This window comes from Equus przewalskii, chromosome 19 (assembly GCF_037783145.1).
Source record: "Equus przewalskii isolate Varuska chromosome 19, EquPr2, whole genome shotgun sequence".
In the NCBI taxonomy this organism is placed as follows: Eukaryota; Metazoa; Chordata; class Mammalia; order Perissodactyla; family Equidae; genus Equus; species Equus przewalskii.
In genome coordinates this window covers 23,236,912-23,253,402 of record NC_091849.1, presented here as the reverse complement: position 1 = coordinate 23,253,402, position 16,491 = coordinate 23,236,912, and positions in this window count along the sequence as shown.

Genomic DNA, 16,491 nt, shown 5'->3' with positions numbered 1-16,491 from the left:
TATTTGTATACCAGTAATAAACAGAAAGTAAAATTTAAAAAAATACCATTTACAACAGCATCAAAAATAACAAATACCAAGCTGGCGTTAATGGCCTAGTGGTTAAAGTTTGGCATGCTCCACTTTGGTGGTCTGGGTTCAGTTCCCAGGCACAGAACCACACCACTCATCAGTCAGCAGTCATGCTGTGGTGGTGGCTCACATAGAAGAACTAGAAGGACTTACAACTAGAATATACGGCCATGTACTGGGCCTTTGGTAAGGAAAAAAGAAGAGAAAAAGATTGGCAACAGATTTTAGCTCAGGGCAAATCTTTCCCAGCCAAAAAAAGAATTTCCCGTTAAAAAAAGAAAAACATAAAAAACAAATACCTAGGAATAAATCTAACAAAAGACGCTCTTCTTTATCCAAATTTTCAAGGCTGTTGCACATGTCTTCAGAAATTTAAGATCAGTTTATCATGCTCCAACTTGTTTTTGAAAAAATTGTACCAGAAAAATTGTTAGCATCTTTATTTCCACATCTGGATGAACCTATATCAAGGATCTGAGAAATGGTGATGGAAATGGTGAAGCTGGGTCTAATGGAGGTGGGGGTGCAGAAGGAAGGACACCGATGGACACTGTGTGGAGACATCCCAACGTGAAGACTTCATAGTTGAAATGCTCAAGGAATTTTGAAGGACCGTGAAGTAACTAAAATTATTTTCTTTGATGACCCAGCTACTCCAGTCTGAATACCCCAACTGGCCTCTTTGCTTACTGCCAAGTGATAAGTAGTTTACCCAAGGAAAGGAAAACAACGTTTAATATTCCCAGACTGCGCTTTCTCCTTTTTTATTTTTTATGTCTAAATCCTGGTTTTGGTGTGTTAGAGGAAGGGACATCAACCTATTGATTTCTCTTGTATACAAGCAAATTAGTTGGCTAATAATTATACTTCTTTGAGATATTATTTGACAGATCATTATAGTTTTAAGACATTTTTATGATTTCAATGGTAGCTAGCAATTATTTCAATTAAAAATTATTCCAGTTATGTAAATAGCCATTAAAAATGTCTTCCTTATGTAATATAAATTATAACAGGAAGTATACCAGATCTAGATAAAGAAAACAATAACATTTTGTCAAGGGTTATAAAAGAAGACTAGGATAAATGGGGAGGTGTATTATGTTCTGGACAGAAATATTCTATGTTGTACCAACCTCTAAATTCAGTGAAATCTCAATAAAAGTCTAAAATTCACAAAGAGCTCCTACAAATAATAAAAATGTAAACAATGAAATAGAAATATTTGCAAGAGATATGAATAGAAAATTCCGCAAAGACAAATGGCCAATGAAAAAATGAAAAGAAGCTTAAATTCGTTCATAGGGTGCACCAAGATAAAAACACAAGAAGTCATTTGCAGAATTATTATTTTAAAAATTTGAAGAAACAAGTAGCTATCAATTTTGAAATAGTTAAGTATATTAGAGTAGAGCACATTAAATAGTAGTGGAAAATAATGAGGTAGGTCTATATTTATTGATCCAGAAAGACCTATAATGCATATTTTAAAAAGAATCAAGTTGTAAGAAATACACTATTATCACTTTTATGTTAAAATAACACTACATATAATGGTGTGTACATGTGTGTGTGTAATTCCAAAGGAGAAGATCTGGAGAGCATACACCTATCTATTAACAGGAAGCAGACAGCCGGGAGCAAGCCAATAATTGGATCCTCTGCTTCTTAGTTAACATATTTCCGTCTAATTTAAATGTATCACAACCGGAAAGCATTCCTGTATTTGTTATGTAATTGAGAAAACAAAAATATTAGTATATAGAATATTGTAGACGTTAATCCACCCTCTAACTCAGCTTTAATATTTTAAATATTCTTTTTTACTTTTATTCAACATTCCTATTTTTGCCTACAATTTTATATCTTCTTGGGTAGGCAGTTTTCATATCGCTACATGTTAAAATAATTTTTAGGGGCCGGCCTAGTGGCGTACGTGGTTAAGTTCGTGCACTCCAATTCAGTGGCCTGGGGTTCACAGGTTTGGATCCTGGGCACGGACCTACTTGATGAATGGTGATTCATCAAGCCACGCTGTGGCAGCGTCCCACATACAAAATGAGGGAAATCTGGCACAGATGTTAGCTCAGCGACAATCTTCCTCAAGCAAAAAGAGGAAGATTGGCAACAGATAGTAGCTCAGGGCCAATCTTCTTCACCAGAAAAAATTAATAATAATTTTTATGTCTTTGCAATATTCCATATTCTGAATGAACCCTAACTTTATTCTTCTATTGTTGAATATTAATCTTATAAAGAATATTATCCAGGTTACTTTTTTCATGTTTTTGAATTCTTTGCTCGGGATAGAATTCTTGACGTTGGATTACTGAATCTAAGGATATGAACAATTATGCTTTTGATAGCAAATTCTCGAGCTTCCAGTGAATGTACAGGCCCATATAACATATGGACAATCTTCCACGCTATCCCTGCATAAGTTGATTCCCCATGGAGCTCCATAATGTTAATTCTGCAGACACCACCCACTGTTTCACTTGCAAATCATACTTATATACTCTTTCTCTTCTAAAGATTCCTTCACCACCTTTAGGGTGATCATATTTTCTGAAAAACAGTAACAAAAAAACCCTAAAAAGTATGCAATACCTTTATGTATTCTAAAGCATTAACCAAATGTAAGAACGCAGACTTCTGCCTTCCTGTTATGCCCATATATTATTATTTTAGCAGCTGAAAATCAAAGCTAATTTAGCCAATAAAATAGGTAATCTAGACGGTAAGAACATGTATTTTCCCTCGAGGAGTCAATAAATTCGTTTTTATTTTAACACAGAAAATGCGCCTTGACTAGTTTGGATTTTTCTCAGTTGGTCCTCATCTTGAATCCGTCCGCTTAACGGGAAGCCTGGGTGCATTTGGAAACTGCAATGAGCCGATGTTGTCGCTAGGTGGCGGAAGAGGACCACATCAAAACCCCGCGGCCCGCGCGCCTGCTCCCCTTGGTCCGTTTCGTGTTCCGGATGTTGTTGCTCACTTAGTGATGACTTCAAAGTAGCTCAAGCAGCCGCTCTCCCTCTTTCGAGAATTCGCTTTCTCTAGTGTATCCAGGGAGAGAGGGGTTTCATCTGGGCCTTCAGTGGTCCCTTGGAAGCTGGCCCTCGGGTCTTCCCGGGCTCCCTGCACCAAGGAACCCAGGCACTTCTCTCCTCTCCGGCCTGTGTTCTCCATCCCACCGCCTCGCAGGCTGAAGCAGGCACGCTTCACCCGAAGCGGTGAGGTCATTAACGGAACTACCGAGCAGGAGGTTTTAACTTAAAAGTTGTGCGATACACATGACTTTCCCCTATTTTAATGTGTTAACACCTAAGGCATTAAATCTTTACAAGAAGACCTTTGAAGTGCACACAATTCCTAATCTGTCTTCCTTGCTTTCAAATGCAGGCCTCTCTGTAGGGAAAGAGGAAACATTAAAAATCCTTCTTCCCATCTTACCCAGGCATCCTTCACCCATCGTTTGGGGGACCCCATTCCACCCACAGAAACTGAGCCCAGGACCATGCCTGTTCCCAGGCAGTGCATTTCCTCCAGTCTGAACTATTTACTGTAATAGTTACTCCAGGCCTTCAGAGGCCAGTCAGCCCTGGCCTTTAGCACTGCCAGACCTGCAGACTGTTGGCTGAGGGAGGGGGCCCTGTCGCTTTTAGCTTCCAGGATTCCCACGGTCCAGGGCCAGTGTGGGCGCTCTCAGCCTGGTCCTCTGGGTAACTGTGCAGGGGACAGCTGCCTCAAACCCACAGATCTTCTAGGAACAAACGTTTATTTTCCGAGCAAGTAGTCTCAAATTTTAAGAAGGAAGGAATAGTTTCCTAACTTGCCAAACAGTAGAGTTCAGACTTTGCTTTATTGGTCAAAACAATGTTACTTCTTGTCCTTTGACATCCTCTCCCATCCCACTCTTCTTTTCCAATTGTGCATCTTTGGGCCAACTGGGAATAAGAAAGAGCTTGGTATCTGAGGCGTTTCCCTCTTAATGGACATTCCCTTCAGGACCCCAAAACTAGACTCCCTTAGCTTTGAAATGTCATCTTGTCAGGATTAGATTCTTAGTGTCCTCCTCAGCCATAGGGAGGATGGGAAGTTGGGTAGTTTTATTCTTCTGTTTACATCAGTAAAAAACCAAGATGGGAGGGTGGTACCGCTTTGCGTAACCACAAATATCACACAACTGAAGGGCGTAGTCCTGATGAGAAAGGCTCATGTGTTAATACTAATCACAGGCTAACTCACAGAATGGTGGCCCTGCCCAATAACCCAGCCATAGGAACGAAGAGGGAATTTCTCCTTTTTGAGGCATAGACCTACCCAAGCTGGACCTGTGAAGACCTCATTTTCATAAAATCAGAATTACAGAGCCGATCATTTCAGTAGTTGTAATTGACTCAGGCAAATGGGACCTATTCAGTAGTAAAAACTTTCATTTATCCCTTTTGCATGAAAAAACTCTAGGACCAGGGTTAATTTGCCTCCACAAAATAGCTCAAGCAAATTCTTATAAGGCCAGGCAATGAAGCAATGTTTCTGGGGGCCTCAGGCCAAGATTTCTCTGGAAAAAAATTAAAATATCAGTGGCCTCGCAGGCACAAACATTCTATTGCCCTCTGGGTAGACAGACATTATTAAGCTCAATAGACATTTGGGACACAGTGACCAGAGCATTTATGACTATTGCGACAGTGAGTCCCAGCTGCCCTAACCTCGCCAGCTGAAGTGCCCACGAGCTCAGGTGCAGCTTTGGAACTTCCAGTGAATTCTGAAAATGGCGCATGCCTAATAATAATTACTATTGTTACTATGTTATCTTTGTATACTTTTGACAAAGTGTTTATGAAGTCTGAAGGGTTACTATTCAATAGCGTCCCCCAGGAAATATGGCTCTTGTGTTCCTGTCCCAAAAGAGAACCATTTTGAACTGGAGTCCCATCTGGAATTTACTTTTCCCATCAAGAGGACAAAAACAGCAGACTTCATTCTCATCTCCCATCAGTGACTCAGGGCAGAGAGGAGGCAACTGGAAGAAAAGGAGTGCTCAGATTAAGGAGAAAGAGCAATGCGGCAAAATTGGGCAAATAAAGGAAGAAATTCTTCCCAGGATGAAAATTCATCCTGGGCTGATAGTTTGCAAAGCTAATTAAAGAAAGCAAGAACTCCTTAGGAATATAATTGCAAAACACTCTCAACTTACAATGCTATACCCAAATGAAGAATTTGGATGAGTTAATTAGGCAGTTTTAGCATTTATCCAAATTTAGCCCCCGTAGAAAACTTCGCACACAGAGGAGATAGGAACTGGATAGCCAGAGAACAAGAGAAACCCAAACAGCTCATTTTTATCACCACACTCAGCTAAGGGTTTTCATCAATTTATCTTGGAAATGCATGAGCGATTCACAGTATCATTTGCGAAGTTCAAAGTCACCGTGGGGAAACCTGTGCAAAGCTTTCACTCTGGAGTGCCGATTCAGCCATTGCCAACTTCAATGCTGGTTTTTAGAGGCTTGTGATTTGAAAAACGCTTGGGTGGTGGTAGATGAGATGACTCCTTTGGGGGGATCTGCCTCACCATTGAGACAAGATCCTGGATCCCCGCTGGGGTAGACCAGGTGAGGTGAGCAGTGGCTCCTGTTTCCTTCCAGAGTCCTCCCTCCTCCATTTACCAGGTGCTCCTCTCCTCCAAGCCTTTCCTAGCTTCCATGGAGCTTTTTCTTTCTTTCCATGGTCAAGACCCCAACCATCCTCAACCCTTCCCTCGTGGACATCTCCACCCTGCACCTGTCTGCACCTGTCACTCTCTTCTCTCAACCCCCATCATACCACACAACTGAGCATCTACGGGATGGTTAATCATTTTGTGTGAATTAGTCTTGTCTCCTCTTTGTAAGTTGTAGAGGTCAGGGACTGTATATTTCTGTGGTCACCCTGACTAACGCAGTGGCATTTAATAAATACTTATTAGTAACAACAGTTAACATTTATGAAACTACTATGTGTCAGGCCCTCTGCTAATCATACAACATACATTGCTCCTTTGAACATACAAGGAAGGTTTTATTATTCGTCTTTTACCAACGAGGAAAGCAAGGCCCAAAGAGCTAGTTAACTAACTGTCCAAGGTCACGCCATCTACTTGGATCCAGCAACTTGAACTTGAGTCTTCCTGCATATGAAGCCCTGGTCCTAACCCCTCAGCTGCTACTTCTCTGGTACACAGACTGGAGGCCTGTGGCATCTCTCAGTGGCTGAGTGCTTCTCCTGTGCCCTTTGCTGGGCATGACTGGAGCATTGAAGGAGGTGGTTCAGATGATCTCATCTGGCCCGAGGACCTTTGCAAAGATTGGAGGCAAGCGTGTAGAGTGCTCCCTGTGTGCCCATAAAACCTGTCCCTTGCAATGCTAAAGGCTTTCCTGGAGACAGGTGACCAGCTCGGTCGGGGTGGAAAGGCTGGTGCTGCCTGGGAATGCGTTCCCAGCACACGAGCCTCCATTTGGGAGAAATTGGGGCAGATGATGGAACAACTATTTTCTCTCTCCCTCACCACTCCACATCTTCCTTCTCCCCACAAAGGATACCTTTTTTTTTGGATAGTTGTCTGGGTTTAAGCATACATGTAGATATTTTCTTTTCCCAGCTGCAGCGAGAATTGTGTGGATGTTTCAGATTCTTGGGGCTCTCTGAGATGGGTCATGTCAACAATGCTGTCCTCTTAGGATTTTAAGCAGTACTAAAGGTTTTTATTCAGATGATCCTCCTGCCATTTGGTGGGTTAGAAATGTGATCCAGATTAGTACCTTCTAAATTACAGATGTGAGATGATAGTACTGAGTATCAAATTATCATCATCAAGGACTAACATTTATCCAGGGCTTTCTATTGGCTTTCAGTTAATATGCTAAGATTTGAATAAGCGTTGTTTCATTTAATCACCAAAAACAATGCCCATAAGATAGATATTTATTAATTGTATGACCTGGAGTAAGTTATTTCACTGAGCTGCAGGGCTCTGCTCTAAACAATGGAGTTAATAATAATACCTGCCTCGTAAGATTGTAATGACATGGAATTAAATAATCCATGTAAAGAGCTTAGCCCAGTGCCAGAGGCAAAGTAAGAGCTCAGACAGTGGATGTCCTTGTCCTCATTTTACAGAGCAGGAAACTGAGACCCAAAGAAATCTTGTCTGAGGTCACATAGCTGAGATCTAAACCTCAAAGTGAAATCCATCAACAACTCTGCTATACGGCCTTGCTTAAGTTAATTGTTGGTTTAATTAAATGTTAGTGATTTAAACTGTGTCTTTTGTCCCCTGACTATACTATGTCTGGAGATCAACTCGGTTAACAGGTAGAGAACAGGGCTACAAAGATTAAGGCCAGTTCATACATCCTTCACTGGCCATCCCGCAACCCACAGAAGGATGATGGATGGCGGCGCTGAGGGGCTGCGGATGAATCCACACAGATCCACCACCGCTATCAGACTGAAGCCAGGCTCCACAGTTAGTAGATCCAGTTAGGGTGACCCTGTGCCCTGGTTTGCCCAAGTCGGTCTTGATTTATTACAGTTTCCTGGTATAATTATTAACAGTGCCCTCTCACTCTCAAAAGGTCTTGATTTACACAATCAATTATGTGGTCACCTTACCCATAGTGGAATCATCCTTAATAAATAAAGGGCAGCATGTTCTCAGAAACTGTTGGCTCTTTGCCACTGTTCACAGACTGTCAGCAGCCACTTCTTGTATTCCTGGATTTTTTTCCCTGCCCTGATGGCTGATTGCTTTAAACTTTAATCGCTTCTCCTTATAATTCTTCCTTCCATACTTCCCCAACTCTTCCTGGTTTCTGCTTCTCAGCTGTGGCATGGCATTTAAGGATGTAAGCTTTAGAGGCCAGCCCCGTGGCCGTGTTGTTAAGTTCGCGCATTCCACCGCAGTGACCCAGGGTTTCACTGGTTCGGATCCTGGGCGGGGACATGGCACCGCTCATCAAGCCATGCTGAGGTGGCATCCCACATGCCACAACTAGAAGGACCCACAACTGAAATATACAACTATGTACTGGGGGGATTCGGGGAGAAAAAGCAGAAAGAAAAGAAAAAATGTAGATCAGCAACAGTTGCTAGCTCAGGTGCCAATCTTTAAGAAAAAAAATAGCTAAAAAAAAAGAAAAGATGTAGGCTGTGGAGTCCCATGACTGGGGTCTCTATCTTGGCCCCAACTCTCACTGGCTGGCATATCACTTCACCTTTCTCCAAGCTCTGTTTCCTCATCTGTAGACTGGAATGCTAGGCTGGACCTCATGGAGTTGTCATACTGTTTGGTAAATCTTAGCTGCCTGTTAGTCACATTATTATCCCTTTGTGGGAACAACAAAAGGAGATGATGGGATAGTCCAGCAGATAAGACAGAATGCCCTTCCTGTTTTATCCCAGCGGTCCCTGCCAGGCACCAGTACACCACATGAAGCATGATGAAATATCCTCGGATCATGATACAGAAACTCTTAATAGATTATTTCATTCCTGTTAAACAAGGCTGAAGGCAGAGCTTCCGAGTCAGGGGGAGCCTATTGGTATGAACTCTGAGCTGCCATGCTGGCCCCCTGCCAATCCCTGTCAAGCTACCTAGAATTCTATTGCTACGTTTTGCTTGGTCTTGAAATTTTCTCAGCCTCTCAGAGTGTATTATTAAGATCTCAGGACCCCTGGGTAGCCCCCTAGCTCCTCAAACAGCCCTACCTAAGGCAGTGCTCCCCACCCCCATAAGGGTTCCCAATACGGTGGCCCTCGCTCTGGACTTGTCTTTACAATATCTGCTATGCCTCATATTGTAGGGAACTGCTTGCTCTCTGCCAGTTATTACCATGGAGGTATGAAAACTAATAATAAGTGTGGCGGACAGGTGTCAGTTTACTTTCGTATTACCCATTCTCTCTTCTCTTGGCGAGAACACTTAATGTTTTCTTGGTTGAACCACTCCCTCCCACTCTTTGGGTGGGGCTAAGCCCTCTTCCCCACTCCAGCCAATGGCACATGACTGAGGCATCTTCAGTCAGAGTCACAGTGATTGGTTCATGGACACCACGTGACTCAATTTGAGCCAATGAGAAGCAGTCCTGAGACTCCGGCTGGGATAGTAGGCAACAGGCTCTTCTTCCTGGTAGGGGGGGATTGGTAAGGGAGTAGGGAGCTGCTGGAGGCCGTCTTTCCCGCCTGAGAATGAAGCCGACACAGAGGAAAGCAAAGGTGAGGAATGGAAAAATGATAGTTTCCTGCTGACATTGTTTTGGCACTTATCTAGCTGGGCTTGAAGCCAGTCTACTCTGATTACTGAGCTAATCAAATTCTGTTTCATGCTGATGCCATTTTGAGTTGTCACTTGCAACCCAAAGAGTCTTGGTTAGTACAATAAAGAAATGTGCTATCCTTCCCGAAAGGTTTACATTTTAACAACAGACATCTTTTCAGCCCTAAGAGATGAATTTGTGTGGTAGAATGTCAGTCATCAGTGTCAAGCTGAAGTGGCCAGAATATTTTGAAGTGGGGTTAGGAACTAGAGACACTCAAATTCCACTCCACCGTTGGCTGTCTCATCTGACACTGAGCTCAAAGGATTGACCCTGTCGGCCCAGAGGGGCTCCTTGGTTGGCCTCAGGCAGGAGGAAAGAGCCAGCCCAGTGTGATCTCTCAGTGTGAGAACATTTCTCGTTGAAATCCACTAAAGTGCTCGTCCTTGTAATCAGCAATAACAACCCCCACAATAAGAATTAGGAGTATGACTCTGTGAGAATCAGCTAAGGTGGCAGCTTGTCCTAGAAATGTCATCTCTGATCCTGCCTCCGTTTACTGGCCTTCCCATGTTTAGGTTTTAGACAGGCAGCTGGACTCGGCAGGAAGAGTCTATTTTTCTGAAAGTTAAAACTCCTCTTCCAGCTGGTGTGGGGAAGCAGGGCAGCAAAAATGATCAGGTCACATACCAGACCAGTCTTCATTTTTTTTTTCTTATAAGAGTGGCTGTCTTCCTTGTTTTCTTTGAAAGAAGATCATTTTCTGAAGGCAGAGAGATCAGCCTGTCGGTGGGTGGGACCCATCGAAGAATGCAAGGGTGAGAAACGAAATCAGATCTCGGAGGACTGGAAGACTCTCACGTGGACATCAATTACGATCATTAATGGCTCACAAATGAGTTCAGGCTCATTTTTTGATCCGTGGGATTGTTTTAAATTGAGCTCCAGAAACAGACCCTGGGAGCAGGATTCATGTGTAAGTGATTTATTAAGGAAATACTCCCGGGGAAGCCAGGAGGGTCGGGGAGCCCGACAGAGAAGGGGAAGAACCCAAGCAAAGTGCCATCTCAGGGAAGTCCCCACCTCGGCCTGATCCCTCCGGGGAGCTCTACAGGGTAAATGATGCCTCAGAGAGTGTCCTCGCTCAGGGCAAGGGGGCTGGGCATTCAGACTCCCTCACCAGCAGGTGGTAGTCCCTTGTTAAGGGCCACCCTGAAGGAAGGGAGGACATAAACTTCCAGGCCTTTCTGGCTCTCCGTACTTGTGAGCAAAGTGACTCAGTGGATCAAGGACAGTTAGGAGCAAAGACACCCAGAGGAGCTGGGGGAAGCCACACAGAGATATGGTAAAAGGATGCAAGGTATCTGGGATGGGCACCAATAGAGCTCATCAAAGATGTCCCCAAAGCCTACAAAATGTAGGGTTGCTGGACTCACCCCGTTGAGGAGGATTAATCAGCCATAAGACACCCTTTCTTTCTTTCAGAATTTCCACGGTCACCTCTACTCCCCGTCCCTCTACCCACCTCCACTTCCACTTCCCCCCACACACACTTCCATCTCCACAGCTGAGTTCATCTCCTTCCATGACCACAACCTAGCCAAGGAGATTCTTTCCCCTGAGATTTTGGTTTGGGAACTGAGAGAATCACATGCAGTCTGGCTGTTGGGCTGGCTGGGGGTGTTGTGGACTTGGAGATGAGGTTGCCGTTGTGGGATGGCCAGGCCTGGACACAGGCCCAGTGAAGCAGAGAAAAGCAATCCACAGAGACAAAGAAGAGTATATAACCAGATTAATAGCAAATAAATATTAAATGCTGGCTATGCACCAGGCACTGTTTTCACATGGATGAGCTCATCTGATCCTCACCACAACCCTGTGGGGTAGGAATGATAGCTGTTCTCATCGAAAGTCGAGGACACTCAGGTCTCAAGTGGTTTGGTAAATTGTCCAAGGTCACACAGTTTGAAAGGGCGCAGTCAGAATTCAGTCCTCTGCTCTAGCTCCAGAGCCACATACTGCCCACAAGGCCAGGAGGGCAGCTGAGCACTCAGAAGCCCAGGTTAGCTTTTATGACTCCTGAGAGCAAGTGAAAGCCAGGCAGAGGCTGACCGATTGCTGCCCAGGTTCCCAGTGGCGGTCCTTTCCCTGAGACGCCTGCTTGAAACGTTTGCCCTATCATCTTATAATAAAGGCCCGCTTTAAAGAAAAAAGTAAAAAACCCAGATTATGTTTATAGTGGAGTTCTATTGCTTACAACTAGAAGATTGTTAGGGTGGACCCCTGCTCTTGATGAAATGAGAAAAATTGAATTTGTTTTCAGTTTTTACCAACTCCAAAAGTTCCCTTTCCCATCCTCGTGTCCTAGGTTGGATGCACACGGGCTTCACCCAGGATAGACTCGAGGGTGTCAGAATAGGCCATGCCTGGGTGACGTGATGTTAGCAGCTGGATGGCCTATAACACCTCTTCTACAGCTTCACCTTTGTGCCCTCTGAGTATGAAAATGAAAATCCCCCGGAAGAGAAAATCCCACAAAAGAGATGAGCCTTTTCAGGTGGAGGTTGTACAAGGGAGAGACAATGAGGAACCCCAAACTCTTAAGGACTGTCAGAAAATCATGCTTTGTGTTCTGTTTGATTAAGTCAGAGTGGCTTTATTTTCTTTCTACAGCTGTAAGAAGAGCCAGCCAAAGTGCTCTGTCTACCGAGAGAACCTGAGCTCTGTATATAAGTGGAAGAGAAAATAACGGAAGGCTGATAGCTTCACTTACAGTCTGAGAAGATTCAGTTTCCTATAAGTCATATTCTACAGCCAATGGAACAAATGTAACTTCCTATTACAAGTGCCTATTAGACCCTTATAGAGGATTAAACACAATTTTATTCTAAACTATTGAATAGTAAAGGGAAGTTTTAAGAATGATTATAAGAAATCAAATATATATAGATTTAAATTTGAATAAGACCTGCACTCCTCCTCTCTAGTCACTTTGTTTACAATACTCCTTAGATGTAATATATACATACTGTAATATACTGATATATATAGAGAATGTGTAATACTCACTAGAATGTAAATATTCTTTAATCATCTTTTCTTTATCTTTGCTGAGCAAGAGATGTTCAACAGAATATTTACATTCTTCAAGAACTTGTATCAACAATTACTCAACCCTTGATCTCAAAGACAATTATAGCTTATATTTCTAAAATTAAGATTAAAGAAATATGTCTAAAATTTCTCATTTCCAGAGTTAAACTCACAAAATCCATGCCTTGGCAAAAGATGCCTTAGAAATGACAATGTGGCTGTAAAACAAAAGAAGAAAGACAGGGTTTTGTCAATAGTCTTAACCACAGCCAGTGGAAATCTGGCACAACAGCGATTAGTCTCTCTCCGGTAACATAACAGAGATTTTCAATCCATCAGAACAGTCTTGCTCCCTGAGCCTGGAGGAGGCCTCAGAATTCTCTTTAATGCAGCATTCCAGGAAGCCACTATTAAGCTGTTGGTGATGGCATCCTGTTTACCATCTGTATCAGAATGTTTCTGTTGTAAATAACAGGAGCCTCTGGCTAATTTATGCAAAAGGAGACTTATGAATGGTTACTAACAGCTCGTAAAACCACTGGGAGGGCTGCTGGTGCACAGTGTAGCCTGAGCTTCTCCAATGAGCTGGCCTGCTGAGGGAGCTGTTGCCAGCAGGACCCGAGAACCTCCTTATGCCTCCGCCATGATCAGGAAGCTGCTGAGTCTAAACTGCCCTGCCCTTGCTGGCTCTAGAAGAATGAAAGCCACTCAGCTTGTCAGAAGGTCCACCTTCCCTGCACAAGGCCAACAACTTGCTTTACCCACTCGCTCCTTCAAGACTCACATCAGGGCACCTGCTTGGCAGACGCTAAGTCACACGAACAGCTCTAGCTGTAGGAGAGTCTGCGGGCTGCTTATAGCTTTCTGCCACTGCAGAGCAGGAAGGCACAGTGGAAGGGGGAATGGGACTGAGCGAGCCAATCTGTAGTTCGGCTTCACCATCTCAGGATGAATCCTTGGCATGAGATATAGGAAGAAAGCATGGGATACTTGGAAAGCACTGTAAGATATACAAATTGGAATTTGCCAGTGTTCATCCAACGCTATCCAGGAGAGAACGTACCTTGATGAAACAGATGTCCAGTGCTCTCTACAATTAAACTCCAAAAGGAGGAGAGAGAAACTCCGGGACCATTGTAACCTGATGTAGGGTGATCAACCATCCCAGGTTCCCAGGATGTGCAACTTTCAGTGCTAAAATTGGGCAAGTCTCCAGCAAACCAGGATGAATTGGTTATCATCCCTCAATGACACTAACCATTGACATCAGCCAACTAACTAACTCACTTCATTCAGATTCTACTCTCACCAAGCAAATTTCTGATTATAATTTGGCTTACTCGGCGTGTAGGGGAAAATGCCCCCAAAACATTTAGCACAATGTCTGGTATACAATAAGCACTCAATAAATGCTTATATTTTTGTATTGTAAAAGTGTATTTCAGTTTTAAATATGTCGCTCAGTTAACCTAAATGTTTTGTTTTCTTGGCAGTTTTTCCTCCTCTTCTTACATTAACGTATTTCCTTTCTGATTTATAGCTACCTTTCTGTTGAGATCTTGCTCGATCCGAGATAGTTTCAGGAGACAGGTCTTCCCTTGGTGTCTTGCTTCTCCATTAGGCTTGGGAGCTCACCACTACCCCTTGGAACACGATGACTTCATGAAGGCTGATCGCCCCTCTCTGAGGCTCTAAGTGGGCAGCTGCTGATCTCTCCAGATATTACCGTACCCTGACTCCTTCACATGGCAACACCCTGTGGTATGAACGAGGATCTTTCTTTTTTTTTTTTTTTTTTTTTTGAGAAAGATTAGCCCTGAGCTAACATCTGCTGCCAATCCTCCTCTTTTTGCTGAGGAAGACTGGCCCTGAGCTAACATCCGTGTCCATCTTCCTCTACTTTATATGTGGGACACCTACCACAGCATGGCGTGTCAAGCGGTGCGATGTCCACACCTGGGATCCAAACTGACGAACCCCGGGCCGCTGAAGTGGAACGTGCGCACTTAACCGCTGCACCACCGGGCCGGCCCCTGAACGAGCATCTTTGATACTTCCTTGTCAGGCCAGCTGTGGTGAAGGGAGCAAACGCGAGAATGATCAACTCCGGAGGCAGAGGAGGCAGAACACCCAAGGATGCCAGAACAAGTTCCCCTTCATTAGTGCAACTAGAAGTGCCTGTTCTAACCCCAGATGTGGGGCCTCCCCTCAGCCCCACCTTTTCAGGCTGCACCCCTGCTCCCAACCTTGCCTCCTTCTTTCACACAATTCAAAACATACCCGTCATTTCCTCCCACTGCTTTTGCTCATGTGCGTCTGTGGCCTACACTGCTTTTTTTCTCACTCTTCTCCACCCCTTGATATCCTGCCCATCTTTCAAGGCACAGCTCAAATGCCGCCTCCTCCCCTGCCGCCTTGGTTTTCTTCTTCCCGTCAGAATTGGTTCTCCATTATCCGCCTCCCAAATGAGTTAAGGCTGCTGCTCTAACACCAATCCCATTGGATCCGGTATAGCTATTTGTCCATCTGTCTACATTCCCTACTGGATTTTAAGCTCTCCAGGGCAAACTCATGTATTATTCATCTTTGTGTGGATGGCCTTCCTCAAGAAGGCTGGACGGACTCCCGGGAGTCCAGGACCCTTGGCAGAGGAGTCAAGGAGAGAAGATCCCTCACTATTACTTTCTTTCTCTCTCTTCAGTCTCTTCCCCCTCCATCGTAAAAATATATAAAAGTACACATTACCCCAAACAGTTAAATATCCCTTTGGGAGCAAGCTTCATGAAAGTTTTGAGAATCTGTGGTTTCATCGCACAATTTTAAAATACAGTCTTTGTTATGCTGTTTGCTCACACATCAAGTATAATGTTTAAAACATTGCTGAAAAACACATATATTTCATATCTAAGAGGTCTTTGTAATGGCTTGTGAATGTGGAAAAAGCCCCAACGTATAAATCAGAACAACTGAGTATTAATGGTGCCTCAGGAACTGACTAGTTTTGTGCCATTGACAAGACATGTATGACATCCATGAAATGAAATCATCGGGGCAGGGATATTTGAGATCTCTCTAGCTCTAAACTTCTGGAAGCTTCTGATTCTTTAGTTGACTTAGGTAAAAAGAAGAGAAGCTGCCTTTGAATCATGGAATCCTTCACCCCCTTCTCTTTTGAGAAGGCTGGAAAGAGTCCAAATCCAATGACATTATGATCAAAAAAGAGTTAAATCTTCTAAAACTAAATATAATAAGGGGATAGTTCTCTATCCATCTTGAGGATCCCCAGAGGAAGCCACCGCAAAGATTGCATACATCAAGGCTTTAGTATTTGTCTTCTGTGTCCGTCAAGGCTGCTCCCTTGGGCTGGTGGAGTCAGCTGAGAAAACTCACCTTGTTCTCGTTCCTACTATGCCGTGTAAAGGCAACTCTGCGCCACCCCTGTCAGTCAGTCACTATATGCATAATACATTATTTTAAGACTTAAGATATCTGGGCCCTTAGTCCCAGAAGAAAATAGAGCTCTTCAGTGAGGCCTCACAGTGATTGTGAATGTAGAGGGCTCTTGGGACAGACATTGAGTAGCTAAATTAATAAGCTCACACCCAGCTGCCGTCATCGTTGTTCCTGTATCAGTTTCTCTGGGCATGGTCTGGGTCTCTGCCTTCTGAAGCTTAACCTCAGTGCGTGAGCACTTTGTCTCTTCTCTGCCTGGGTGGTGAGTCCTTCAAACCAGACTCCTGGATGTCATCTCCCAGATGGCTCCTTTGTCTCTCTCCTCCAATAAATCAATCATCGATGCCGTTGGTTTAGCATCTGCATGACCCATCTCCTCTTCTCCACTCTCACAGGAGTAGTTAGCTTGTAAGTGAGGTTAAGGAATTCAGATTTTATCCTGAGAGTAATGTACATTACTGAAGAGTTTTAAGTGGTGGCAATATATGGTCATACCTGCATTTTCAAAAGATTACAAATGGATTGGAGTGGGTGGCAAAAATGGGACATGAGGGTGTCAATTAGGAAG